Source organism: Lonchura striata, chromosome 1A (assembly GCF_050655825.1).
Source record: "Lonchura striata isolate lonStrDom1 chromosome 1A, ASM5065582v1, whole genome shotgun sequence".
Lineage (NCBI taxonomy): Eukaryota > Metazoa > Chordata > Aves > Passeriformes > Estrildidae > Lonchura > Lonchura striata.
The window spans coordinates 10,130,143-10,156,757 of NC_140741.1; positions in this window are offsets into that span (position 1 = coordinate 10,130,143).

A 26,615-nucleotide genomic window follows, 5' to 3' on the forward strand; every position below is an offset into this window, starting at 1 on the left:
CTTTCGATTACTCTTGCCCAGCTCGTTGTTTTAACGTGCACGTGCCGTCCTGGCATTGAGTGCACAGTGAAAGCAATCGCAAAAGTCCAGCAGCTGCTGACTCCCAAACACAAGGCGCTGGATATATGCTTGCTTCTCGACTACTCAACGCAGTCCTTCATTTCTGCAGTTGCCATCGAATTCTCTGCACTCGGTGCCTCAGAGGACGAGCACGAGTTTCCCAGGAAGGGCTGCATCAGGACGAATTCAAAACTCAGGAAAATTGTCCTGGAACACCTTCCATAAGGATGCTAGAATGGAATTGAAGAAGCAGGCGAGCGGCCACCACGGTCCACTAGCAGTCCTTAGGGTGCGCGCAGAAGCCGGGTGTTCTGCGGCTTCGTTCTTCGCCCTCGTACAAGCTACCGCTCTGTCCGGCTCCGGGAGCAGGAGAAGCGGCTGTTTCGCGCACACAACAGCGGAGCTGCAGCCGTACGCTCCGAAGCGCTGCTTCCGCCGAAAGACGCCGGCCACCGGCGCTTGGCTTCGGACAGTAGCCGAGAGCCGTAGTGTGCGTCTGCACTAAACTGCATCATAGCGAAAAGCTTTGGCAGTGTGTCTCGCAGGGAGATAGCTTAGGAGCGCAGCGCACTTATGCCTCCCTTGTCCAGAAACACGATTTTACTGCACACTCCAAAACAGTGCTCTGTTTAGGGCAATATATAAGCTGCTTTCTGACAGCCGTGATCTTTCGATTACTCTTGCCCAGCTCGTTGTTTTAACGTGCACATGCCGTCCTGGCATTCAGTGCACAGTGAAAGCAATCGCAAAAGTCCAGCAGCTGCTGACTCCCAGACACAAGGCGCTGGCTATGTTCTTGCTTCTTGACACCTCAACGCAGTCCTTCATTTCTGCAGTTGCCATCGAGTTCTCTGCATCTCGAGCCTTCGGGGACGAGCACGAAATTCCCAGGAGCGGCTGCATCAGAACGAAGTCAAAAACCAGGAAAGTTTCTCGGAACACTTTCAATAAAGCATGCCAGCCGTGCATTGAAAAGGCAGGGAGCTTTAGTCACCGTCCTCTAGCAGTCGCAAGGCTGTGCACACAAATTCGTCTCGCTGCGGCTTCGTTCTTCGCCCTCGTACAAGCTACCGCTCTGTCCGGCTCCCGGAGCAGGAGAAGCGGCTGCTTCGCGCACACAACAGCGGAGCGGCAGCCGTACGCTACGAAGCGCTGCTTCAGCCGAAAGACGCCGGCCACCGGCGCTTGGCTTCGGACAGCTCCGGAGAGCCGTAGTGTGCGTCTGCACTAGACTGCATCATAGCGAAAAGCTTTGGCAGTGTGTCTCGCAGGGAGATAGCTTAGGAGCGCAGCGCACTTATGCCTCCCTTGTCCAGAAACACGATTTTACTGCACACTCCAAAACAGTGCTCTTTTTAGGGCAATATATAAGCTGCTTTCTGACAGCCGTGATCTTTCGATTACTCTTGCCCAGCTCGTTGTTTTAACGTGCACATGCCGTCCTGGCATTGAGTGCACAGTGAAAGCAATCGCAAAAGTCCAGCAGCTGCTGACTCCCAAACACAAGGCGCTGGCTATGTTCTTCCTTCTTGACACCTCAACGCAGTCCTTCATTTCTGCAGTTGCCATCGAATTCTCTGCACTCGGTGCCTCAGCGGACGAGCACGAGTTTCCCAGGAAGGGCTGCATCAGGACGAAGTCAAAACTCAGGAAAATTGTCCTGGAACACCTTCCATAAGGATGCTAGAATGGAATTGAAGAAGCAGGCGAGCGGCCACCACGGTCCACTAGCAGTCCTTAGGGTGCGCGCAGAAGCCCGGTGTTCTGCGGCTTCGTTCTTCGCCCTCGTACAAGCTACCGCTCTGTCCGGCTCCCGGAGCAGGAGAAGCGGCTGCTTCGCGCACACAACAGCGGAGCGGCAGCCGTACGCTACGAAGCGCTGCTTCAGCCGAAAGACGCCGGCCACCGGCGCTTGGCTTCGGACAGCTCCGGAGAGCCGTAGTGTGCGTCTGCACTAGACTGCATCCTAGCGAAAAGCTTTGGCAGTGTGTCTCGCAGGGAGATAGCTTAGGAGCGCAGCGCACTTATGCCTCCGTTGTCCAGAAACACGATTTTACTGCACACTCCAAAACAGTGCTCTTTTTAGGGCAATATATAAGCTGCTTTCTGACAGCCGTGATCTTTCGATTACTCTTGCCCAGCTCGTTGTTTTAACGTGCACATGCCGTCCTGGCATTGAGTGCACAGTGAAAGCAATCGCAAAAGTCCAGCAGCTGCTGACTCCCAAACACAAGGCGCTGGATATATGCTTGCTTCTCGACTACTCAACGCAGTCCTTCATTTCTGCAGTTGCCATCGAATTCTCTGCACTCGGTGCCTCAGCGGACGAGCACGAGTTTCCCAGGAAGGGCTGCATCAGGACGAAGTCAAAACTCAGGAAAATTGTCCTGGAACACCTTCCATAAGGATGCTAGAATGGAATTGAAGAAGCAGGCGAGCGGCCACCACGGTCCACTAGCAGTCCTTAGGGTGCGCGCAGAAGCCCGGTGTTCTGCGGCTTCGTTCTTCGCCCTCGTACAAGCTACCGCTCTGTCCGGCTCCCGGAGCAGGAGAAGCGGCTGCTTCGCGCACACAACAGCGGAGCGGCAGCCGTACGCTCCGAAGCGCTGCTTCAGCCGAAAGACGCCGGCCACCGGCGCTTGGCTTCGGACAGCTCCGGAGAGCCCTAGTGTGCGTCTGCACTAGACTGCATCATAGCGAAAAGCTTTGGCAGTGTGTCTCGCAGGGAGATAGCTTAGGAGCGCAGCGCACTTATGCCTCCGTTGTCCAGAAACACGATTTTACTGCACACTCCAAAACAGTGCTCTGTTTAGGGCAATATATAAGCTGCTTTCTGACAGCCGTGATCTTTCGATTACTCTTGCCCAGCTCGTTGTTTTAACGTGCACGTGCCGTCCTGGCATTGAGTGCACAGTGAAAGCAATCGCAAAAGTCCAGCAGCTGCTGACTCCCAAACACAAGGCGCTGGATATATGCTTGCTTCTCGACACCTCAACGCAGTCCTTCATTTCTGCAGTTGCCATCGAATTCTCTGCACTCGGTGCCTCAGAGGACGAGCACGAGTTTCCCAGGAAGGGCTGCATCAGGACTCATTCAAAACTCAGGAAAATTGTCCTGGAACACCTTCCATAAGGATGCTAGAATGGAATTGAAGAAGCAGGCGAGCGGCCACCACGGTCCACTAGCAGTCCTTAGGGTGCGCGCAGAAGCCCGGTGTTCTGCGGCTTCGTTCTTCGCCCTCGTACAAGCTACCGCTCTGTCCGGCTCCCGGAGCAGGAGAAGCGGCTGTTTCGCGCACACAACAGCGGAGCTGCAGCCGTACGCTCCGAAGCGCTGCTTCAGCCGAAAGACGCCGGCCACCGGCGCTTGGCTTCGGACAGTAGCCGAGAGCCGTAGTGTGCGTCTGCACTAAACTGCATCATAGCGAAAAGCTTTGGCAGTGTGTCTCGCAGGGAGATAGCTTAGGAGCGCAGCGCACTTATGCCTCCCTTGTCCAGAAACACGATTTTACTGCACACTCCAAAACAGTGCTCTTTTTAGGGCAATATATAAGCTGCTTTCTGACAGCCGTGATCTTTCGATTACTCTTGCCCAGCTCGTTGTTTTAACGTGCACATGCCGTCCTGGCATTGAGTGCACAGTGAAAGCAATCGCAAAAGTCCAGCAGCTGCTGACTCCCAAACACAAGGCGCTGGCTATGTTCTTCCTTCTTGACACCTCAACGCAGTCCTTCATTTCTGCAGTTGCCATCGAATTCTCTGCACTCGGTGCCTCAGAGGACGAGCACGAGTTTCCCAGGAAGGGCTGCATCAGGACGAATTCAAAACTCAGGAAAATTGTTCTGAAACACCTTCCATAAGGATGCTAGAATGGAATTGAAGAAGCAGGCGAGCGGCCACCACGGTCCACTAGCAGTCCTTAGGGTGCGCGCAGAAGCCGGGTGTTCTGCGGCTTCGTTCTTCGCCCTCGTACAAGCTACCGCTCTCTCCGGCTCCCGGAGCAGGAGAAGCGGCTGCTTCGCGCACACAACAGCGGAGCGGCAGCCGTACGCTCCGAAGCGCTGCTTCTGCCGAAAGTCGCCGGCCACCGGCGCTTGGCTTCGGACAGTAGCCGAGAGCCGTAGTGTGCGTCTGCACTAAACTGCATCATAGCGAAAAGCTTTAGCAGTGTGTCTCGCAGGGAGATAGCTTAGGAGCGCAGCGCACTTATGCCTCCCTTGTCCAGAAACACGATTTTACTGCACACTCCAAAAACACTGCTCTTTCCAGGGCAAGATGCCAGATGCTCTTTGATGGCCGTGCTCCCTTCCTGCTCTTGCCCAGCTCGTTGTTTTAACGTGCACATGCCGTCCTGGCATTGAGTGCACAGTGAAAGCAATCGCAAAAGTCCAGCAGCTGCTGACTCCCAAACACAAAGGCTCTTGTCTACGTTCTTGCTTCTCGACACTTCAACGGAGTCCTTCATTTCTGCAGCTGCCATCGAGTTCTCTGCATCTCGAGCCTTCGGGGACGAGCACGAAATTCCCAGGAGCGGCTGCATCAGAACGAAGTCAAAAACCAGGAAAGTTTCTCGGAACACTTTCAATAAAGCATGCCAGCAGTGCATTGAAAAGGCAGGGAGCTTTAGTCACCGTCCTCTAGCATTGCCAAGGCTGTGCACACAATGTCGTCTCCCTGCGGCTTCGTTCTTCGCCCTCGTACAAGCTACCGCTCTGTCCGGCTCCCGGAGCAGGAGAAGCGGCTGCTTCGCGCACACAACAGCGGAGCGGCAGCCGTACGCTCCGAAGCGCTGCTTCCGCCGAAAGACGCCGGCCACCGGCGCTTGGCTTCGGACAGCTCCGGAGAGCCGTAGTGTGCGTCTGCACTAGACTGCATCCTAGCGAAAAGCTTTGGCAGTGTGTCTCGCAGGGAGATAGCTTAGGAGCGCAGCGCACTTATGCCTCCCTTGTCCAGAAACACGATTTTACTGCACACTCCAAAACAGTGCTCTTTTTAGGGCAATATATAAGCTGCTTTCTGACAGCCGTGATCTTTCGATAACTCTTGCCCAGCTCGTTGTTTTAACGTGCACGTGCCGTCCTGGCATTGAGTGCACAGTGAAAGCAATCGCAAAAGTCCAGCAGCTGCTGACTCCCAAACACAAGGCGCTGGATATATGCTTGCTTCTCGACTACTCAACGCAGTCCTTCATTTCTGCAGTTGCCATCGAATTCTCTGCACTCGGTGCCTCAGCGGACGAGCACGAGTTTCCCAGGAAGGGCTGCATCAGGACTCATTCAAAACTCAGGAAAATTGTCCTGGAACACCTTCCATAAGGATGCTAGAATGGAATTGAAGAAGCAGGCGAGCGGCCACCACGGTCCACTAGCAGTCCTTAGGGTGCGCGCAGAAGCCCGGTGTTCTGCGGCTTCGTTCTTCGCCCTCGTACAAGCTACCGCTCTGTCCGGCTCCCGGAGCAGGAGAAGCGGCTGCTTCGCGCACACAACAGCGGAGCGGCAGCCGTACGCTCCGAAGCGCTGCTTCCGCTGAAAGATGCGGGCCACCGGCGCTTGGCTTCGGCAGCAGCCGAGAGCCGTAGTGTGCGTCTGCACTAAACTGCATCATAGCGAAAAGCTTTGGCAGTGTGTCTCGCAGGGAGATAGCTTAGGAGCGCAGCGCACTTATGCCTCCCTTGTCCAGAAACACGATTTTACTGCACACTCCAAAACAGTGCTCTGTTTAGGGCAATATATAAGCTGCTTTCTGACAGCCGTGATCTTTCGATTACTCTTGCCCAGCTCGTTGTTTTAACGTGCACATGCCGTCCTGGCATTCAGTGCACAGTGAAAGCAATCGCAAAAGTCCAGCAGCTGCTGACTCCCAGACACAAGGCGCTGGCTATGTTCTTGCTTCTTGACACCTCAACGCAGTCCTTCATTTCTGCAGTTGCCATCGAGTTCTCTGCATCTCGAGCCTTCGGGGACGAGCACGAAATTCCCAGGAGCGGCTGCATCAGAACGAAGTCAAAAACCAGGAAAGTTTCTCGGAACACTTTCAATAAAGCATGCCAGCCGTGCATTGAAAAGGCAGGGAGCTTTAGTCACCGTCCTCTAGCAGTCGCAAGGCTGTGCACACAAATTCGTCTCGCTGCGGCTTCGTTCTTCGCCCTCGTACAAGCTACCGCTCTGTCCGGCTCCCGGAGCAGGAGAAGCGGCTGCTTCGCGCACACAACAGCGGAGCGGCAGCCGTACGCTACGAAGCGCTGCTTCAGCCGAAAGACGCCGGCCACCGGCGCTTGGCTTCGGACAGCTCCGGAGAGCCCTAGTGTGCGTCTGCACTAGACTGCATCATAGCGAAAAGCTTTGGCAGTGTGTCTCGCAGGGAGATAGCTTAGGAGCGCAGCGCACTTATGCCTCCCTTGTCCAGAAACACGATTTTACTGCACACTCCAAAACAGTGCTCTTTTTAGGGCAATATATAAGCTGCTTTCTGACAGCCGTGATCTTTCGATTACTCTTGCCCAGCTCGTTGTTTTAACGTGCACATGCCGTCCTGGCATTGAGTGCACAGTGAAAGCAATCGCAAAAGTCCAGCAGCTGCTGACTCCCAAACACAAGGCGCTGGCTATGTTCTTCCTTCTTGACACCTCAACGCAGTCCTTCATTTCTGCAGTTGCCATCGAATTCTCTGCACTCGGTGCCTCAGCGGACGAGCACGAGTTTCCCAGGAAGGGCTGCATCAGGACGAAGTCAAAACTCAGGAAAATTGTCCTGGAACACCTTCCATAAGGATGCTAGAATGGAATTGAAGAAGCAGGCGAGCGGCCACCACGGTCCACTAGCAGTCCTTAGGGTGCGCGCAGAAGCCCGGTGTTCTGCGGCTTCGTTCTTCGCCCTCGTACAAGCTACCGCTCTGTCCGGCTCCCGGAGCAGGAGAAGCGGCTGCTTCGCGCACACAACAGCGGAGCGGCAGCCGTACGCTACGAAGCGCTGCTTCAGCCGAAAGACGCCGGCCACCGGCGCTTGGCTTCGGACAGCTCCGGAGAGCCGTAGTGTGCGTCTGCACTAGACTGCATCCTAGCGAAAAGCTTTGGCAGTGTGTCTCGCAGGGAGATAGCTTAGGAGCGCAGCGCACTTATGCCTCCGTTGTCCAGAAACACGATTTTACTGCACACTCCAAAACAGTGCTCTTTTTAGGGCAATATATAAGCTGCTTTCTGACAGCCGTGATCTTTCGATTACTCTTGCCCAGCTCGTTGTTTTAACGTGCACATGCCGTCCTGGCATTGAGTGCACAGTGAAAGCAATCGCAAAAGTCCAGCAGCTGCTGACTCCCAAACACAAGGCGCTGGATATATGCTTGCTTCTCGACTACTCAACGCAGTCCTTCATTTCTGCAGTTGCCATCGAATTCTCTGCACTCGGTGCCTCAGCGGACGAGCACGAGTTTCCCAGGAAGGGCTGCATCAGGACGAAGTCAAAACTCAGGAAAATTGTCCTGGAACACCTTCCATAAGGATGCTAGAATGGAATTGAAGAAGCAGGTGAGCGGCCACCACGGTCCACTAGCAGTCCTTAGGGTGCGCGCAGAAGCCCGGTGTTCTGCGGCTTCGTTCTTCGCCCTCGTACAAGCTACCGCTCTGTCCGGCTCCCGGAGCAGGAGAAGCGGCTGCTTCGCGCACACAACAGCGGAGCGGCAGCCGTACGCTCCGAAGCGCTGCTTCAGCCGAAAGACGCCGGCCACCGGCGCTTGGCTTCGGACAGCTCCGGAGAGCCCTAGTGTGCGTCTGCACTAGACTGCATCATAGCGAAAAGCTTTGGCAGTGTGTCTCGCAGGGAGATAGCTTAGGAGCGCAGCGCACTTATGCCTCCGTTGTCCAGAAACACGATTTTACTGCACACTCCAAAACAGTGCTCTGTTTAGGGCAATATATAAGCTGCTTTCTGACAGCCGTGATCTTTCGATTACTCTTGCCCAGCTCGTTGTTTTAACGTGCACGTGCCGTCCTGGCATTGAGTGCACAGTGAAAGCAATCGCAAAAGTCCAGCAGCTGCTGACTCCCAAACACAAGGCGCTGGATATATGCTTGCTTCTCGACACCTCAACGCAGTCCTTCATTTCTGCAGTTGCCATCGAATTCTCTGCACTCGGTGCCTCAGAGGACGAGCACGAGTTTCCCATGAAGGGCTGCATCAGGACTCATTCAAAACTCAGGAAAATTGTCCTGGAACACCTTCCATAAGGATGCTAGAATGGAATTGAAGAAGCAGGCGAGCGGCCACCACGGTCCACTAGCAGTCCTTAGGGTGCGCGCAGAAGCCGGGTGTTCTGCGGCTTCGTTCTTCGCCCTCGTACAAGCTACCGCTCTGTCCGGCTCCCGGAGCAGGAGAAGCGGCTGTTTCGCGCACACAACAGCGGAGCTGCAGCCGTACGCTCCGAAGCGCTGCTTCAGCCGAAAGACGCCGGCCACCGGCGCTTGGCTTCGGACAGTAGCCGAGAGCCGTAGTGTGCGTCTGCACTAAACTGCATCATAGCGAAAAGCTTTGGCAGTGTGTCTCGCAGGGAGATAGCTTAGGAGCGCAGTGCACTTATGCCTCCCTTGTCCAGAAACACGATTTTACTGCACACTCCAAAACAGTGCTCTTTTTAGGGCAATATATAAGCTGCTTTCTGACAGCCGTGATCTTTCGATTACTCTTGCCCAGCTCGTTGTTTTAACGTGCACATGCCGACCTGGCATTGAGTGCACAGTGAAAGCAATCGCAAAAGTCCAGCAGCTGCTGACTCCCAAACACAAGGCGCTGGCTATGTTCTTCCTTCTTGACACCTCAACGCAGTCCTTCATTTCTGCAGTTGCCATCGAATTCTCTGCACTCGGTGCCTCAGAGGACGAGCACGAGTTTCCCAGGAAGGGCTGCATCAGGACGAATTCAAAACTCAGGAAAATTGTTCTGAAACACCTTCCATAAGGATGCTAGAATGGAATTGAAGAAGCAGGCGAGCGGCCACCACGGTCCACTAGCAGTCCTTAGGGTGCGCGCAGAAGCCGGGTGTTCTGCGGCTTCGTTCTTCGCCCTCGTACAAGCTACCGCTCTGTCCGGCTCCCGGAGCAGGAGAAGCGGCTGTTTCGCGCACACAACAGCGGAGCTGCAGCCGTACGCTCCGAAGCGCTGCTTCAGCCGAAAGACGCCGGCCACCGGCGCTTGGCTTCGGACAGTAGCCGAGAGCCGTAGTGTGCGTCTGCACTAAACTGCATCCTAGCGAAAAGCTTTGGCAGTGTGTCTCGCAGGGAGATAGCTTAGGAGCGCAGCGCACTTATGCCTCCCTTGTCCAGAAACACGATTTTACTGCACACTCCAAAACAGTGCTCTTTTTAGGGCAATATATAAGCTGCTTTCTGACAGCCGTGATCTTTCGATTACTCTTGCCCAGCTCGTTGTTTTAACGTGCACATGCCGTCCTGGCATTGAGTGCACAGTGAAAGCAATCGCAAAAGTCCAGCAGCTGCTGACTCCCAAACACAAGGCGCTGGCTATGTTCTTCCTTCTTGACACCTCAACGCAGTCCTTCATTTCTGCAGTTGCCATCGAATTCTCTGCACTCGGTGCCTCAGAGGACGAGCACGAGTTTCCCAGGAAGGGCTGCATCAGGACGAATTCAAAACTCAGGAAAATTGTTCTGAAACACCTTCCATAAGGATGCTAGAATGGAATTGAAGAAGCAGGCGAGCGGCCACCACGGTCCACTAGCAGTCCTTAGGGTGCGCGCAGAAGCCGGGTGTTCTGCGGCTTCGTTCTTCGCCCTCGTACAAGCTACCGCTCTCTCCGGCTCCCGGAGCAGGAGAAGCGGCTGCTTCGCGCACACAACAGCGGAGCGGCAGCCGTACGCTCCGAAGCGCTGCTTCTGCCGAAAGTCGCCGGCCACCGGCGCTTGGCTTCGGACAGTAGCCGAGAGCCGTAGTGTGCGTCTGCACTAAACTGCATCATAGCGAAAAGCTTTGGCAGTGTGTCTCGCAGGGAGATAGCTTAGGAGCGCAGCGCACTTATGCCTCCCTTGTCCAGAAACACGATTTTACTGCACACTCCAAAAACACTGCTCTTTCCAGGGCAAGATGCCAGATGCTCTTTGATGGCCGTGCTCCCTTCCTGCTCTTGCCCAGCTCGTTGTTTTAACGTGCACATGCCGTCCTGGCATTGAGTGCACAGTGAAAGCAATCGCAAAAGTCCAGCAGCTGCTGACTCCCAAACACAAAGGCTCTTGTCTACGTTCTTGCTTCTCGACACTTCAACGGAGTCCTTCATTTCTGCAGCTGCCATCGAGTTCTCTGCATCTCGAGCCTTCGGGGACGAGCACGAAATTCCCAGGAGCGGCTGCATCAGAACGAAGTCAAAAACCAGGAAAGTTTCTCGGAACACTTTCAATAAAGCATGCCAGCAGTGCATTGAAAAGGCAGGGAGCTTTAGTCACCGTCCTCTAGCATTGCCAAGGCTGTGCACACAATGTCGTCTCCCTGCGGCTTCGTTCTTCGCCCTCGTACAAGCTACCGCTCTGTCCGGCTCCCGGAGCAGGAGAAGCGGCTGCTTCGCGCACACAACAGCGGAGCGGCAGCCGTACGCTCCGAAGCGCTGCTTCCGCCGAAAGACGCCGGCCACCGGCGCTTGGCTTCGGACAGCTCCGGAGAGCCGTAGTGTGCGTCTGCACTAGACTGCATCCTAGCGAAAAGCTTTGGCAGTGTGTCTCGCAGGGAGATAGCTTAGGAGCGCAGCGCACTTATGCCTCCCTTGTCCAGAAACACGATTTTACTGCACACTCCAAAACAGTGCTCTTTTTAGGGCAATATATAAGCTGCTTTCTGACAGCCGTGATCTTTCGATTACTCTTGCCCAGCTCGTTGTTTTAACGTGCACGTGCCGTCCTGGCATTGAGTGCACAGTGAAAGCAATCGCAAAAGTTCAGCAGCTGCTGACTCCCAAACACAAGGCGCTGGATATATGCTTGCTTCTCGACTACTCAACGCAGTCCTTCATTTCTGCAGTTGCCATCGAATTCTCTGCACTCGGTGCCTCAGCGGACGAGCACGAGTTTCCCAGGAAGGGCTGCATCAGGACGAAGTCAAAACTCAGGAAAATTGTCCTGGAACACCTTCCATAAGGATGCTAGAATGGAATTGAAGAAGCAGGCGAGCGGCCACCACGGTCCACTAGCAGTCCTTAGGGTGCGCGCAGAAGCCCGGTGTTCTGCGGCTTCGTTCTTCGCCCTCGTACAAGCTACCGCTCTGTCCGGCTCCCGGAGCAGGAGAAGCGGCTGCTTCGCGCACACAACAGCGGAGCGGCAGCCGTACGCTCCGAAGCGCTGCTTCCGCCGAAAGATGCGGGCCACCGGCGCTTGGCTTCGGCAGCAGCCGAGAGCCGTAGTGTGCGTCTGCACTAAACTGCATCATAGCGAAAAGCTTTGGCAGTGTGTCTCGCAGGGAGATAGCTTAGGAGCGCAGCGCACTTATGCCTCCGTTGTCCAGAAACACGATTTTACTGCACACTCCAAAACAGTGCTCTGTTTAGGGCAATATATAAGCTGCTTTCTGACAGCCGTGATCTTTCGATTACTCTTGCCCAGCTCGTTGTTTTAACGTGCACATGCCGTCCTGGCATTCAGTGCACAGTGAAAGCAATCGCAAAAGTCCAGCAGCTGCTGACTCCCAGACACAAGGCGCTGGCTATGTTCTTGCTTCTTGACACCTCAACGCAGTCCTTCATTTCTGCAGTTGCCATCGAGTTCTCTGCATCTCGAGCCTTCGGGGACGAGCACGAAATTCCCAGGAGCGGCTGCATCAGAACGAAGTCAAAAACCAGGAAAGTTTCTCGGAACACTTTCAATAAAGCATGCCAGCCGTGCATTGAAAAGGCAGGGAGCTTTAGTCACCGTCCTCTAGCAGTCGCAAGGCTGTGCACACAAATTCGTCTCGCTGCGGCTTCGTTCTTCGCCCTCGTACAAGCTACCGCTCTGTCCGGCTCCCGGAGCAGGAGAAGCGGCTGCTTCGCGCACACAACAGCGGAGCGGCAGCCGTACGCTACGAAGCGCTGCTTCAGCCGAAAGACGCCGGCCACCGGCGCTTGGCTTCGGACAGCTCCGGAGAGCCCTAGTGTGCGTCTGCACTAGACTGCATCATAGCGAAAAGCTTTGGCAGTGTGTCTCGCAGGGAGATAGCTTAGGAGCGCAGCGCACTTATGCCTCCCTTGTCCAGAAACACGATTTTACTGCACACTCCAAAACAGTGCTCTTTTTAGGGCAATATATAAGCTGCTTTCTGACAGCCGTGATCTTTCGATTACTCTTGCCCAGCTCGTTGTTTTAACGTGCACATGCCGTCCTGGCATTGAGTGCACAGTGAAAGCAATCGCAAAAGTCCAGCAGCTGCTGACTCCCAAACACAAGGCGCTGGCTATGTTCTTCCTTCTTGACACCTCAACGCAGTCCTTCATTTCTGCAGTTGCCATCGAATTCTCTGCACTCGGTGCCTCAGCGGACGAGCACGAGTTTCCCAGGAAGGGCTGCATCAGGACGAATTCAAAACTCAGGAAAATTGTCCTGGAACACCTTCCATAAGGATGCTAGAATGGAATTGAAGAAGCAGGCGAGCGGCCACCACGGTCCACTAGCAGTCCTTAGGGTGCGCGCAGAAGCCCGGTGTTCTGCGGCTTCGTTCTTCGCCCTCGTACAAGCTACCGCTCTGTCCGGCTCCCGGAGCAGGAGAAGCGGCTGCTTCGCGCACACAACAGCGGAGCGGCAGCCGTACGCTACGAAGCGCTGCTTCAGCCGAAAGACGCCGGCCACCGGCGCTTGGCTTCGGACAGCTCCGGAGAGCCGTAGTGTGCGTCTGCACTAGACTGCATCATAGCGAAAAGCTTTGGCAGTGTGTCTCGCAGGGAGATAGCTTAGGAGCGCAGCGCACTTATGCCTCCGTTGTCCAGAAACACGATTTTACTGCACACTCCAAAACAGTGCTCTTTTTAGGGCAATATATAAGCTGCTTTCTGACAGCCGTGATCTTTCGATTACTCTTGCCCAGCTCGTTGTTTTAACGTGCACATGCCGTCCTGGCATTGAGTGCACAGTGAAAGCAATCGCAAAAGTCCAGCAGCTGCTGACTCCCAAACACAAGGCGCTGGCTATGTTCTTCCTTCTTGACACCTCAACGCAGTCCTTCATTTCTGCAGTTGCCATCGAATTCTCTGCACTCGGTGCCTCAGAGGACGAGCACGAGTTTCCCAGGAAGGGCTGCATCAGGACGAATTCAAAACTCAGGAAAATTGTCCTGGAACACCTTCCATAAGGATGCTAGAATGGAATTGAAGAAGCAGGCGAGCGGCCACCACGGTCCACTAGCAGTCCTTAGGGTGCGCGCAGAAGCCCGGTGTTCTGCGGCTTCGTTCTTCGCCCTCGTACAAGCTACCGCTCTGTCCGGCTCCCGGAGCAGGAGAAGCGGCTGCTTCGCGCACACAACAGCGGAGCGGCAGCCGTACGCTCCGAAGCGCTGCTTCAGCCGAAAGATGCCGGCCACCGGCGCTTGGCTTCGGCAGCAGCCGAGAGCCGTAGTGTGCGTCTGCACTAAACTGCATCATAGCGAAAAGCTTTGGCAGTGTGTCTCGCAGGGAGATAGCTTAGGAGCGCAGCGCACTTATGCCTCCCTTGTCCAGAAACACGATTTTACTGCACACTCCAAAACAGTGCTCTGTTTAGGGCAATATATAAGCTGCTTTCTGACAGCCGTGATCTTTCGATTACTCTTGCCCAGCTCGTTGTTTTAACGTGCACATGCCGTCCTGGCATTGAGTGCACAGGGAAAGCAATCGCAAAAGTCCAGCAGCTGCTGACTCCCAGACACAAGGCGCTGGCTATGTTCTTGCTTCTTGACACCTCAACGCAGTCCTTCATTTCTGCAGTTGCCATCGAGTTCTCTGCACTCGGTGCCTCAGAGAACGAGCACGAGTTTCCCAGGAAGGGCTGCATCAGGACGAATTCAAAACTCAGGAAAATTGTCCTGGAACACCTTCCATAAGGATGCTAGAAGGGAATTGAAGAGGAGGGCGAGCGGCCACCACGGTCCACTAGCAGTCCTTAGGGTGCGCGCAGAAGCCCGGTGCTCTGCGGCTTCGTTCTTCGCCCTCGTACAAGCTACCGCTCTGTCCGGCTCCCGGAGCAGGAGAAGCGGCTGCTTCGCGCACACAACAGCGGAGCGGCAGCCGTACGCTCCGAAGCGCCGCTTCCGCCGAAAGACGCCGGCCACCGGCGCTTGGCTTCGGACAGTAGCCGAGAGCCGTAGTGTGCGTCTGCACTAAACTGCATCATAGCGAAAAACTTTGGCAGTGTGTCTCGCAGGGAGATAGCTTAGGAGCGCAGCGCACTTATGCCTCCCTTGTCCAGAAACACGATTTTACTCTACACTCCAAAAACACTGCTCTTTCCAGGGCAAGATGCCAGATGCTCTTTGATGGCCGTGCTCCCTTCCTGCTCTTGCCCAGCTCGTTGTTTTAACGTGCACATGCCGTCCTGGCATTGAGTGCACAGTGAAAGCAATCGCAAAAGTCCAGCAGCTGCTGACTCCCAAACACAAAGGCTCTTGTCTACGTTCTTGCTTCTCGACACTTCAACGGAGTCCTTCATTTCTGCAGCTGCCATCGAGTTCTCTGCATCTCGAGCCTTCGGGGACGAGCACGAAATTCCCAGGAGCGGCTGCATCAGAACGAAGTCAAAAACCAGGAAAGTTTCTCGGAACACTTTCAATAAAGCATGCCAGCCGTGCATTGAAAAGGCAGGGAGCTTTAGTCACCGTCCTCTAGCAGTCGCAAGGCTGTGCACACAAATTCGTCTCGCTGCGGCTTCGTTCTTCACCCTCGTACAAGCTACCGCTCTGTCCGGCTCCCGGAGCAGGAGAAGCGGCTGCTTCGCGCACACAACAGCGGAGCGGCAGCCGTACGCTACGAAGCGCTGCTTCAGCCGAAAGACGCCGGCCACCGGCGCTTGGCTTCGGACAGCTCCGGAGAGCCGTAGTGTGCGTCTGCACTAGACTGCATCCTAGCGAAAAGCTTTGGCAGTGTGTCTCGCAGGGAGATAGCTTAGGAGCGCAGCGCACTTATGCCTCCCTTGTCCAGAAACACGATTTTACTCTACACTCCAAAAACACTGCTCTTTTTAGGGCAATATATAAGCTGCTTTCTGACAGCCGTGATCTTTCGATTACTCTTGCCCAGCTCGTTGTTTTAACGTGCACATGCCGTCCTGGCATTGAGTGCACAGTGAAAGCAATCGCAAAAGTCCAGCAGCTGCTGACTCCCAAACACAAGGCGCTGGCTATGTTCTTCCTTCTTGACACCTCAACGCAGTCCTTCATTTCTGCAGTTGCCATCGAATTCTCTGCACTCGGTGCCTCAGAGGACGAGCACGAGTTTCCCAGGAAGGGCTGCATCAGGACGAAGTCAAAACTCAGGAAAATTGTCCTGGAACACCTTCCATAAGGATGCTAGAATGGAATTGAAGAAGCAGGCGAGCGGCCACCACGGTCCACTAGCAGTCCTTAGGGTGCGCGCAGAAGCCCGGTGTTCTGCGGCTTCGTTCTTCGCCCTCGTACAAGCTACCGCTCTGTCCGGCTCCCGGAGCAGGAGAAGCGGCTGCTTCGCGCACACAACAGCGGAGCGGCAGCCGTACGCTACGAAGCGCTGCTTCAGCCGAAAGACGCCGGCCACCGGCGCTTGGCTTCGGACAGCTCCGGAGAGCCGTAGTGTGCGTCTGCACTAGACTGCATCATAGCGAAAAGCTTTGGCAGTGTGTCTCGCAGGGAGATAGCTTAGGAGCGCAGCGCACTTATGCCTCCCTTGTCCAGAAACACGATTTTACTGCACACTCCAAAACAGTGCTCTTTTTTCGGGCAATATATAAGCTGCTTTCTGACAGCCGTGATCTTTCGATTACTCTTGCCCAGCTCGTTGTTTTAACGTGCACGTGCCGTCCTGGCATTGAGTGCACAGTGAAAGCAATCGCAAAAGTCCAGCAGCTGCTGACTCCCAAACACAAGGCGCTGGATATATGCTTGCTTCTCGACTACTCAACGCAGTCCTTCATTTCTGCAGTTGCCATCGAATTCTCTGCACTCGGTGCCTCAGAGGACGAGCACGAGTTTCCCAGGAAGGGCTGCATCAGGACTCATTCAAAACTCAGGAAAATTGTCCTGGAACACCTTCCATAAGGATGCTAGAATGGAATTGAAGAAGCAGGCGAGCGGCCACCACGGTCCACTAGCAGTCCTTAGGGTGCGCGCAGAAGCCGGGTGTTCTGCGGCTTCGTTCTTCGCCCTCGTACAAGCTACCGCTCTGTCCGGCTCCCGGAGCAGAAGAAGCGGCTGTTTCGCGCACACAACAGCGGAGCTGCAGCCGTACGCTCCGAAGCGCTGCTTCAGCCGAAAGACGCCGGCCACCGGCGCTTGGCTTCGGACAGTAGCCGAGAGCCGTAGTGTGCGTCTGCACTAAACTGCATCATAGCGAAAAGCTTTGGCAGTGTGTCTCGCAGGGAGATAGCTTAGGAGCGCAGCGCACTTATGCCTCCGTTGTCCAGAAACACGATTTTACTGCACACTCCAAAACAGTGCTCTTTTTAGGGCAATATATAAGCTGCTTTCTGACAGCCGTGATCTTTCGATTACTCTTGCCCAGCTCGTTGTTTTAACGTGCACATGCCGTCCTGGCATTGAGTGCACAGTGAAAGCAATCGCAAAAGTCCAGCAGCTGCTGACTCCCAAACACAAGGCGCTGGCTATGTTCTTCCTTCTTGACACCTCAACGCAGTCCTTCATTTCTGCAGTTGCCATCGAGTTCTCTGCACTCGGTGCCTCAGAGGACGAGCACGAGTTTCCCAGGAAGGGCTGCATCAGGACGAATTCAAAACTCAGGAAAATTGTTCTGAAACACCTTCCATAAGGATGCTAGAATGGAATTGAAGAAGCAGGCGAGCGGCCACCACGGTCCACTAGCAGTCCTTAGGGTGCGCGCAGAAGCCGGGTGTTCTGCGGCTTCGTTCTTCGCCCTCGTACAAGCTACCGCTCTCTCCGGCTCCCGGAGCAGGAGAAGCGGCTGCTTCGCGCACACAACAGCGGAGCGGCAGCCGTACGCTCCGAAGCGCTGCTTCTGCCGAAAGTCGCCGGCCACCGGCGCTTGGCTTCGGACAGTAGCCGAGAGCCGTAGTGTGCGTCTGCACTAAACTGCATCATAGCGAAAAGCTTTAGCAGTGTGTCTCGCAGGGAGATAGCTTAGGAGCGCAGCGCACTTATGCCTCCCTTGTCCAGAAACACGATTTTACTGCACACTCCAAAAACACTGCTCTTTCCAGGGCAAGATGCCAGATGCTCTTTGATGGCCGTGCTCCCTTCCTGCTCTTGCCCAGCTCGTTGTTTTAACGTGCACATGCCGTCCTGGCATTGAGTGCACAGTGAAAGCAATCGCAAAAGTCCAGCAGCTGCTGACTCCCAAACACAAAGGCTCTTGTCTACGTTCTTGCTTCTCGACACTTCAACGGAGTCCTTCATTTCTGCAGCTGCCATCGAGTTCTCTGCATCTCGAGCCTTCGGGGACGAGCACGAAATTCCCAGGAGCGGCTGCATCAGAACGAAGTCAAAAACCAGGAAAGTTTCTCGGAACACTTTCAATAAAGCATGCCAGCCGTGCATTGAAAAGGCAGGGAGCTTTAGTCACCGTCCTCTAGCATTGCCAAGGCTGTGCACACAAATTCGTCTCGCTGCGGCTTCGTTCTTCGCCCTCGTACAAGCTACCGCTCTGTCCGGCTCCCGGAGCAGGAGAAGCGGCTTCTTCGCGCACACAACAGCGGAGCGGCAGCCGTACGCTCCGAAGCGCTGCTTCAGCCGAAAGACGCCGGCCACCGGCGCTTGGCTTCGGACAGCTCCGGAGAGCCGTAGTGTGCGTCTGCACTAGACTGCATCCTAGCGAAAAGCTTTGGCAGTGTGTCTCGCAGGGAGATAGCTTAGGAGCGCAGCGCACTTATGCCTCCCTTGTCCAGAAACACGATTTTACTGCACACTCCAAAACAGTGCTCTTTTTAGGGCAATATATAAGCTGCTTTCTGACAGCCGTGATCTTTCGATTACTCTTGCCCAGCTCGTTGTTTTAACGTGCACATGCCGTCCTGGCATTGAGTGCACAGTGAAAGCAATCGCAAAAGTCCAGCAGCTGCTGACTCCCAAACACAAGGCGCTGGATATATGCTTGCTTCTCGACTACTCAACGCAGTCCTTCATTTCTGCAGTTGCCATCGAATTCTCTGCACTCGGTGCCTCAGCGGACGAGCACGAGTTTCCCAGGAAGGGCTGCATCAGGACGAAGTCAAAACTCAGGAAAATTGTCCTGGAACACCTTCCATAAGGATGCTAGAATGGAATTGAAGAAGCAGGCGAGCGGCCACCACGGTCCACTAGCAGTCCTTAGGGTGCGCGCAGAAGCCCGGTGTTCTGCGGCTTCGTTCTTCGCCCTCGTACAAGCTACCGCTCTGTCCGGCTCCCGGAGCAGGAGAAGCGGCTGCTTCGCGCACACAACAGCGGAGCGGCAGCCGTACGCTCCGAAGCGCTGCTTCTGCCGAAAGTCGCCGGCCACCGGCGCTTGGCTTCGGCAGCAGCCGAGAGCCGTAGTGTGCGTCTGCACTAAACTGCATCATAGCGAAAAGCTTTGGCAGTGTGTCTCGCAGGGAGATAGCTTAGGAGCGCAGCGCACTTATGCCTCCGTTGTCCAGAAACACGATTTTACTGCACACTCCAAAACAGTGCTCTGTTTAGGGCAATATATAAGCTGCTTTCTGACAGCCGTGATCTTTCGATTACTCTTGCCCAGCTCGTTGTTTTAACGTGCACATGCCGTCCTGGCATTCAGTGCACAGTGAAAGCAATCGCAAAAGTCCAGCAGCTGCTGACTCCCAGACACAAGGCGCTGGCTATGTTCTTGCTTCTTGACACCTCAACGCAGTCCTTCATTTCTGCAGTTGCCATCGAGTTCTCTGCATCTCGAGCCTTCGGGGACGAGCACGAAATTCCCAGGAGCGGCTGCATCAGAACGAAGTCAAAAACCAGGAAAGTTTCTCGGAACACTTTCAATAAAGCATGCCAGCCGTGCATTGAAAAGGCAGGGAGCTTTAGTCACCGTCCTCTAGCAGTCGCAAGGCTGTGCACACAAATTCGTCTCGCTGCGGCTTCGTTCTTCGCCCTCGTACAAGCTACCGCTCTGTCCGGCTCCCGGAGCAGGAGAAGCGGCTGCTTCGCGCACACAACAGCGGAGCGGCAGCCGTACTCTACGAAGCGCTGCTTCAGCCGAAAGACGCCGGCCACCGGCGCTTGGCTTCGGACAGCTCCGGAGAGCCGTAGTGTGCGTCTGCACTAGACTGCATCATAGCGAAAAGCTTTGGCAGTGTGTCTCGCAGGGAGATAGCTTAGGAGCGCAGCGCACTTATGCCTCCCTTGTCCAGAAACACGATTTTACTGCACACTCCAAAACAGTGCTCTTTTTAGGGCAATATATAAGCTGCTTTCTGACAGCCGTGATCTTTCGATTACTCTTGCCCAGCTCGTTGTTTTAACGTGCACATGCCGTCCTGGCATTGAGTGCACAGTGAAAGCAATCGCAAAAGTCCAGCAGCTGCTGACTCCCAAACACAAGGCGCTGGCTATGTTCTTCCTTCTTGACACCTCAACGCAGTCCTTCATTTCTGCAGTTGCCATCGAATTCTCTGCACTCGGTGCCTCAGAGGACGAGCACGAGTTTCCCAGGAAGGGCTGCATCAGGACGAATTCAAAACTCAGGAAAATTGTTCTGAAACACCTTCCATAAGGATGCTAGAATGGAATTGAAGAAGCAGGCGAGCGGCCACCACGGTCCACTAGCAGTCCTTAGGGTGCGCGCAGAAGCCGGGTGTTCTGCGGCTTCGTTCTTCGCCCTCGTACAAGCTACCGCTCTGACCGGCTCCCGGAGCAGGAGAAGCGGCTGCTTCGCGCACACAACAGCGGAGCGGCAGCCGTACGCTCCGAAGCGCAGCTTCTGCCGAAAGTCGCCGGCCACCGGCGCTTGGCTTCGGACAGTAGCCGAGAGCCGTAGTGTGCGTCTGCACTAAACTGCATCATAGCGAAAAGCTTTAGCAGTGTGTCTCGCAGGGAGATAGCTTAGGAGCGCAGCGCACTTATGCCTCCCTTGTCCAGAAACACGATTTTACTGCACACTCCAAAAACACTGCTCTTTCCAGGGCAAGATGCCAGATGCTCTTTGATGGCCGTGCTCCCTTCCTGCTCTTGCCCAGCTCGTTGTTTTAACGTGCACATGCCGTCCTGGCATTGAGTGCACAGTGAAAGCAATCGCAAAAGTCCAGCAGCTGCTGACTCCCAAACACAAAGGCTCTTGTCTACGTTCTTGCTTCTCGACACTTCAACGGAGTCCTTCATTTCTGCAGCTGCCATCGAGTTCTCTGCATCTCGAGCCTTCGGGGACGAGCACGAAATTCCCAGGAGCGGCTGCATCAGAACGAAGTCAAAAACCAGGAAAGTTTCTCGGAACACTTTCAATAAAGCATGCCAGCAGTGCATTGAAAAGGCAGGGAGCTTTAGTCACCGTCCTCTAGCATTGCCAAGGCTGTGCACACAATGTCGTCTCCCTGCGGCTTCGTTCTTCGCCCTCGTACAAGCTACCGCTCTGTCCGGCTCCCGGAGCAGGAGAAGCGGCTGCTTCGCGCACACAACAGCGGAGCGGCAGCCGTACGCTCCGAAGCGCTGCTTCCGCCGAAAGACGCCGGCCACCGGCGCTTGGCTTCGGACAGCTCCGGAGAGCCGTAGTGTGCGTCTGCACTAGACTGCATCCTAGCGAAAAGCTTTGGCAGTGTGTCTCGCAGGGAGATAGCTTAGGAGCGCAGCGCACTTATGCCTCCCTTGTCCAGAAACACGATTTTACTGCACACTCCAAAACAGTGCTCTTTTTAGGGCAATATATAAGCTGCTTTCTGACAGCCGTGATCTTTCGATTACTCTTGCCCAGCTCGTTGTTTTAACGTGCACGTGCCGTCCTGGCATTCAGTGCACAGTGAAAGCAATCGCAAAAGTCCAGCAGCTGCTGACTCCCAAACACAAGGCGCTGGATATATGCTTGCTTCTCGACTACTCAACGCAGTCCTTCATTTCTGCAGTTGCCATCGAATTCTCTGCACTCGGTGCCTCAGCGGACGAGCACGAGTTTCCCAGGAAGGGCTGCATCAGGACGAAGTCAAAACTCAGGAAAATTGTCCTGGAACACCTTCCATAAGGATGCTAGAATGGAATTGAAGAAGCAGGCGAGCGGCCACCACGGTCCACTAGCAGTCCTTAGGGTGCGCGCAGAAGCCCGGTGTTCTGCGGCTTCGTTCTTCGCCCTCGTACAAGCTACCGCTCTGTCCGGCTCCCGGAGCAGGAGAAGCGGCTGCTTCGCGCACACAACAGCGGAGCGGCAGCCGTACGCTACGAAGCGCTGCTTCAGCCGAAAGACGCCGGCCACCGGCGCTTGGCTTCGGACAGCTCCGGAGAGCCGTAGTGTGCGTCTGCACTAGACTGCATCCTAGCGAAAAGCTTTGGCAGTGTGTCTCGCAGGGAGATAGCTTAGGAGCGCAGCGCACTTATGCCTCCCTTGTCCAGAAACACGATTTTACTGCACACTCCAAAACAGTGCTCTTTTTTCGGGCAATATATAAGCTGCTTTCTGACAGCCGTGATCTTTCGATTACTCTTGCCCAGCTCGTTGTTTTAACGTGCACATGCCGTCCTGGCATTGAGTGCACAGTGAAAGCAATCGCAAAAGTCCAGCAGCTGCTGACTCCCAAACACAAGGCGCTGGATATATGCTTGCTTCTCGACTACTCAACGCAGTCCTTCATTTCTGCAGTTGCCATCGAATTCTCTGCACTCGGTGCCTCAGAGGACGAGCACGAGTTTCCCAGGAAGGGCTGCATCAGGACGAATTCAAAACTCAGGAAAATTGTCCTGGAACACCTTCCATAAGGATGCTAGAATGGAATTGAAGAAGCAGGCGAGCGGCCACCACGGTCCACTAGCAGTCCTTAGGGTGCGCGCAGAAGCCCGGTGTTCTGCGGCTTCGTTCTTCGCCCTCGTACAAGCTACCGCTCTGTCCGGCTCCCGGAGCAGGAGAAGCGGCTGCTTCGCGCACACAACAGCGGAGCTGCAGCCGTACGCTCCGAAGCGCTGCTTCCGCCGAAAGACGCCGGCCACCGGCGCTTGGCTTCGGACAGTAGCCGAGAGCCGTAGTGTGCGTCTGCACTAAACTGCATCATAGCGAAAAGCTTTGGCAGTGTGTCTCGCAGGGAGATAGCTTAGGAGCGCAGCGCACTTATGCCTCCCTTGTCCAGAAACACGATTTTACTGCACACTCCAAAACAGTGCTCTGTTTAGGGCAATATATAAGCTGCTTTCTGACAGCCGTGATCTTTCGATTACTCTTGCCCAGCTCGTTGTTTTAACGTGCACATGCCGTCCTGGCATTCAGTGCACAGTGAAAGCAATCGCAAAAGTCCAGCAGCTGCTGACTCCCAGACACAAGGCGCTGGCTATGTTCTTGCTTCTTGACACCTCAACGCAGTCCTTCATTTCTGCAGTTGCCATCGAGTTCTCTGCATCTCGAGCCTTCGGGGACGAGCACGAAATTCCCAGGAGCGGCTGCATCAGAACGAAGTCAAAAACCAGGAAAGTTTCTCGGAACACTTTCAATAAAGCATGCCAGCCGTGCATTGAAAAGGCAGGGAGCTTTAGTCACCGTCCTCTAGCAGTCGCAAGGCTGTGCACACAAATTCGTCTCGCTGCGGCTTCGTTCTTCGCCCTCGTACAAGCTACCGCTCTGTCCGGCTCCCGGAGCAGGAGAAGCGGCTGCTTCGCGCACACAACAGCGGAGCGGCAGCCGTACGCTACGAAGCGCTGCTTCAGCCGAAAGACGCCGGCCACCGGCGCTTCGCTTCGGACAGCTCCGGAGAGCCCTAGTGTGCGTCTGCACTAGACTGCATCATAGCGAAAAGCTTTGGCAGTGTGTCTCGCAGGGAGATAGCTTAGGAGCGCAGCGCACTTATGCCTCCCTTGTCCAGAAACACGATTTTACTGCACACTCCAAAACAGTGCTCTTTTTAGGGCAATATATAAGCTGCTTTCTGACAGCCGTGATCTTTCGATTACTCTTGCCCAGCTCGTTGTTTTAACGTGCACATGCCGTCCTGGCATTGAGTGCACAGTGAAAGCAATCGCAAAAGTCCAGCAGCTGCTGACTCCCAAACACAAGGCGCTGGCTATGTTCTTCCTTCTTGACACCTCAACGCAGTCCTTCATTTCTGCAGTTGCCATCGAATTCTCTGCACTCGGTGCCTCAGCGGACGAGCACGAGTTTCCCAGGAAGGGCTGCATCAGGACGAAGTCAAAACTCAGGAAAATTGTCCTGGAACACCTTCCATAAGGATGCTAGAATGGAATTGAAGAAGCAGGCGAGCGGCCACCACGGTCCACTAGCAGTCCTTAGGGTGCGCGCAGAAGCCCGGTGTTCTGCGGCTTCGTTCTTCGCCCTCGTACAAGCTACCGCTCTGTCCGGCTCCCGGAGCAGGAGAAGCGGCTGCTTCGCGCACACAACAGCGGAGCGGCAGCCGTACGCTACGAAGCGCTGCTTCAGCCGAAAGACGCCGGCCACCGGCGCTTCGCTTCGGACAGCTCCGGAGAGCCGTAGTGTGCGTCTGCACTAGACTGCATCCTAGCGAAAAGCTTTGGCAGTGTGTCTCGCAGGGAGATAGCTTAGGAGCGCAGCGCACTTATGCCTCCGTTGTCCAGAAACACGATTTTACTGCACACTCCAAAACAGTGCTCTTTTTAGGGCAATATATAAGCTGCTTTCTGACAGCCGTGATCTTTCGATTACTCTTGCCCAGCTCGTTGTTTTAACGTGCACATGCCGTCCTGGCATTGAGTGCACAGTGAAAGCAATCGCAAAAGTCCAGCAGCTGCTGACTCCCAAACACAAGGCGCTGGATATATGCTTGCTTCTCGACTACTCAACGCAGTCCTTCATTTCTGCAGTTGCCATCGAATTCTCTGCACTCGGTGCCTCAGCGGACGAGCACGAGTTTCCCAGGAAGGGCTGCATCAGGACGAAGTCAAAACTCAGGAAAATTGTCCTGGAACACCTTCCATAAGGATGCTAGAATGGAATTGAAGAAGCAGGCGAGCGGCCACCACGGTCCACTAGCAGTCCTTAGGGTGCGCGCAGAAGCCCGGTGTTCTGCGGCTTCGTTCTTCGCCCTCGTACAAGCTACCGCTCTGTCCGGCTCCCGGAGCAGGAGAAGCGGCTGCTTCGCGCACACAACAGCGGAGCGGCAGCCGTACGCTCCGAAGCGCTGCTTCAGCCGAAAGACACCGGCCACCGGCGCTTGGCTTCGGACAGCTCCGGAGAGCCCTAGTGTGCGTCTGCACTAGACTGCATCATAGCGAAAAGCTTTGGCAGTGTGTCTCGCAGGGAGATAGCTTAGGAGCGCAGCGCACTTATGCCTCCGTTGTCCAGAAACACGATTTTACTGCACACTCCAAAACAGTGCTCTGTTTAGGGCAATATATAAGCTGCTTTCTGACAGCCGTGATCTTTCGATTACTCTTGCCCAGCTCGTTGTTTTAACGTGCACGTGCCGTCCTGGCATTGAGTGCACAGTGAAAGCAATCGCAAAAGTCCAGCAGCTGCTGACTCCCAAACACAAGGCGCTGGATATATGCTTGCTTCTCGACACCTCAACGCAGTCCTTCATTTCTGCAGTTGCCATCGAATTCTCTGCACTCGGTGCCTCAGAGGACGAGCACGAGTTTCCCATGAAGGGCTGCATCAGGACTCATTCAAAACTCAGGAAAATTGTCCTGGAACACCTTCCATAAGGATGCTAGAATGGAATTGAAGAAGCAGGCGAGCGGCCACCACGGTCCACTAGCAGTCCTTAGGGTGCGCGCAGAAGCCGGGTGTTCTGCGGCTTCGTTCTTCGCCCTCGTACAAGCTACCGCTCTGTCCGGCTCCCGGAGCAGGAGAAGCGGCTGTTTCGCGCACACAACAGCGGAGCTGCAGCCGTACGCTCCGAAGCGCTGCTTCAGCCGAAAGACGCCGGCCACCGGCGCTTGGCTTCGGACAGTAGCCGAGAGCCGTAGTGTGCGTCTGCACTAAACTGCATCATAGCGAAAAGCTTTGGCAGTGTGTCTCGCAGGGAGATAGCTTAGGAGCGCAGCGCACTTATGCCTCCCTTGTCCAGAAACACGATTTTACTGCACACTCCAAAACAGTGCTCTTTTTAGGGCAATATATAAGCTGCTTTCTGACAGCCGTGATCTTTCGATTACTCTTGCCCAGCTCGTTGTTTTAACGTGCACATGCCGTCCTGGCATTGAGTGCACAGTGAAAGCAATCGCAAAAGTCCAGCAGCTGCTGACTCCCAAACACAAGGCGCTGGCTATGTTCTTCCTTCTTGACACCTCAACGCAGTCCTTCATTTCTGCAGTTGCCATCGAATTCTCTGCACTCGGTGCCTCAGAGGACGAGCACGAGTTTCCCAGGAAGGGCTGCATCAGGACGAATTCAAAACTCAGGAAAATTGTTCTGAAACACCTTCCATAAGGATGCTAGAATGGAATTGAAGAAGCAGGCGAGCGGCCACCACGGTCCACTAGCAGTCCTTAGGGTGCGCGCAGAAGCCGGGTGTTCTGCGGCTTCGTTCTTCGCCCTCGTACAAGCTACCGCTCTCTCCGGCTCCCGGAGCAGGAGAAGCGGCTGCTTCGCGCACACAACAGCGGAGCGGCAGCCGTACGCTCCGAAGCGCTGCTTCTGCCGAAAGTCGCCGGCCACCGGCGCTTGGCTTCGGACAGTAGCCGAGAGCCGTAGTGTGCGTCTGCACTAAACTGCATCATAGCGAAAAGCTTTAGCAGTGTGTCTCGCAGGGAGATAGCTTAGGAGCGCAGCGCACTTATGCCTCCCTTGTCCAGAAACACGATTTTACTGCACACTCCAAAAACACTGCTCTTTCCAGGGCAAGATGCCAGATGCTCTTTGATGGCCGTGCTCCCTTCCTGCTCTTGCCCAGCTCGTTGTTTTAACGTGCACATGCCGTCCTGGCATTGAGTGCACAGTGAAAGCAATCGCAAAAGTCCAGCAGCTGCTGACTCCCAAACACAAAGGCTCTTGTCTACGTTCTTGCTTCTCGACACTTCAACGGAGTCCTTCATTTCTGCAGCTGCCATCGAGTTCTCTGCATCTCGAGCCTTCGGGGACGAGCACGAAATTCCCAGGAGCGGCTGCATCAGAACGAAGTCAAAAACCAGGAAAGTTTCTCGGAACACTTTCAATAAAGCATGCCAGCAGTGCATTGAAAAGGCAGGGAGCTTTAGTCACCGTCCTCTAGCATTGCCAAGGCTGTGCACACAATGTCGTCTCCCTGCGGCTTCGTTCTTCGCCCTCGTACAAGCTACCGCTCTGTCCGGCTCCCGGAGCAGGAGAAGCGGCTGCT